Source organism: Myotis lucifugus, unplaced genomic scaffold, assembly GCF_000147115.1.
Source record: "Myotis lucifugus unplaced genomic scaffold, Myoluc2.0 scaffold_4342, whole genome shotgun sequence".
NCBI classification, from domain to species: Eukaryota; Metazoa; Chordata; class Mammalia; order Chiroptera; family Vespertilionidae; genus Myotis; species Myotis lucifugus.
The window spans coordinates 9,891-12,427 of record NW_005875390.1 but is presented as its reverse complement, the minus strand read 5'-3'; the positions used below and the strand labels follow the sequence as shown (position 1 = coordinate 12,427).

The 2,537-nt window shown below is 58.4% G+C and overlaps 1 long non-coding RNA gene across 2 annotated transcripts in view; it reads left to right on the top strand.

Moving 5' to 3' along the window:
- The first annotated feature begins 1,054 nt into the window (after nucleotides 1-1,054).
- Nucleotides 1,055-2,537, top strand: part of LOC106695892 — an 11,363-nt gene continuing 9,880 nt past the window's right edge. For both annotated transcript variants that reach the window (XR_001346874.2, XR_002827787.1), the window contains exon 1: nucleotides 1,055-1,118. This is a non-coding gene — a long non-coding RNA (uncharacterized LOC106695892). The remainder of the gene's footprint in view (nucleotides 1,119-2,537) is intronic.

The window sequence follows — 2,537 nt, the reverse complement described above, 5'->3', positions numbered from 1 at the left end:
GGGAAGGGTAGCAGGGGGAGTGAGGTGAGCTCGGTGGACACCCCGCATTCTCACTGCACCTCCATCCGGTCAACCCCGGCCCCAGGTAGCCAGCGAGAGGTTGCAGCCCCCTCCCCGGGTGCCCCGGGAGGTTGGTCGCCACCACCCACCCCCAGTTCCCTGTCCCAGCCTGGGGCCTGGCGCTGATCAGGCGATCAGGGCCTGCCGGCCACTGGTCACCATCTGTGGGACGATTGATCTGGGCCGGGCCCCCTGCTTGGCTCCCTCAGCGGCTGGGAGCTGGGCGGCGGCCCCACCCCCCGCCACTGGTCGCCATCTGCAGGGTGATTGGTGGGATGGTCAGGCCCCGCTTGGCACGGCTTGGCCTGGTGCTGCCTGCTTACCTGCTCCACCATCCCACGTGGTCCCGCTCTCGTTGGGGCTCATTGGGGCTGCCAGCACCTTCACTGCTGCCTGCTGCCAGCACTGTGTGGCCAATGCCCGCCATGTTTCGCGCCGCCCCCTGGTGGTCAGCATACATCATAGCAGTCTAACTCTGGGTCGAACTCCTGGTCAAGGGGACATTTTGCATATTAGGCTTTTATTACATAGGATGGACAACTATTTGTAAAAGGAGTCCATGTTTATATTCACCAGTGGAGTACCTGGTCTAATTGCCTCGCATCCTTTTGGAGTTAACAATGCTTAAGAGTTTGTTTCTCCTCGATCACCCTTTTAGGCCCTTCTGAGTGTTCACAGGGTGTCATTTTATTGAGTTTCTTTGGTGTTTTTTATGCAGCAGTTCTCAACCTGTGGGTCGCGACCCTTTTGGTGGTCGAACGACCCTTTTACAGGGGTCGCCTAAGACCATCCTGCATATCAGATATTTACATTACGATTCATAACAGTAGCAACATTACAGTTATGAAGTAGCAAAGAAAATAATTTTATGGTTGGGTCACAACATGAGGAACTGTATTTAAAGGGCCAGAAAGTGGAGAACCACTGTGCTAGAGGTTCTTGCCTCAGCAACTCAAGTTCCTCATGACTCCATTTATTTGTTTCTTCTCCCTTAGGTCCACGCACTGTTAACAATCTCTACACTTTTCCCAGAGCAGCAGAAAACGCATGAATCCCAGGTGAGTTTTCCCACTTCCTGATGCATTTTAAGAGGTTTATTTAATGACTAGAGGCCCGGTGCACAAAAATTTGTGCACTCGGGGGGATGTCCCTCAGCCCGGCCTGCGCCCATTTGCAGTCCAGGACCCCTTGGGGAATGTCCACCTGTTGACTTAGGCCCACTCCCCGGGGATCAGGCCTAAGCTTGCAGTCAGACTTCCTTCTGGCAGCCAGGGAGCCCTCGGGGGATGTCCGACTAAAGGCTTAGGCCCCCAAGGGATCAGGTCTAAACTATTAGTTGGATATTCTTAGTGCTGCCACGGAGATGGGAGAGGCTCCTGCCACCACCACTGCGCTGGCCAGCCATGAGCCAGCTTCTGGCTGAGTGGCACTCCCCATATGGAAGTGCACTGACCACAAGGGAGCAGCTCCTGCATTGAGCATCTGCCCCCTGGTGGCCAGTGCGCATCATAGCAACTGGCCATTCTGCCATTCAGTCAATGTGCATATGAGCCTTTTATTATTATTATACTAGAGGCCTGGTGCATGAAATTCATGCACTGGGGGGTGGGGTTCCCTCAGCCCAGCCTGCCCCTCTCACAGTCCGGGAGCCCTCAATGGATGTCCTACTGATGGCCACAGTCTGGCAGCAGAGGCTCGGAGCAGGTGTCCCGTGTGTGTGTGTGTCTGTCTGCTAGGGCCTGCCCCCAGCCGCGCCATGTAGGCTCGAAGCAGTTGCCGTGTGTGTGTGTGTGTGTGTGTCCCCACTGGGGGTCTGCCCCCAGCCACATTGGAGGCTCAGAGCAGGCACTGTGTGTGTGTGTTTGTGTGTCTGCTGGGGGCCTGCCCCCAGCCACACCATGGAGGCTTGGTGCAGGAGCCCCTCTGTGTTGATCTCTCAGGCTCCTGGCCTCCACTGCATGTTGTACTCTCCCTTGAGCTATGGCCAGGATGGGGGTGCTGCTTGCAAGCTGGGCTTTCCCGCTCCCAGATCCCCATGGCGACCGAGGAGCAGGCCCAGCTTGGGGCTGCCCGCAGGCCAGGCTTGCTTTCCTGCTCCCGGATCACCATGGTGACTGGGGAGAAGGCGCAGCTGGGGGGCTGCCTGTAGGCCGGGCTTGCTTTTCCTGCTCCCCAGATCAGGGCACAGCTTGGGGGCTGCCTTACAGGGCCGCAACTTTTTCCTACTTACCGAAGGGCCGGAAACACCCACAGCCAACCCAGGGCCCAGGCGGCACTTTTCCTTGCTCTCCCAATAGTCATAAGGGTCCCGGCTGGGGGGCGGGCTTAGCAGGGCGGGGCTTCAGGCGGCACCCGGGGTCCCCGGTTGGGGGCTCAGGTGCACACAGGGGTCCCCGGCTGGGGGCGGGCTTAATGCCCCGTGGCCCAGGCTGGAAATGGGGCCCGGATGGAAGGTCCGGGTTGCCCCGCCCTGCCTG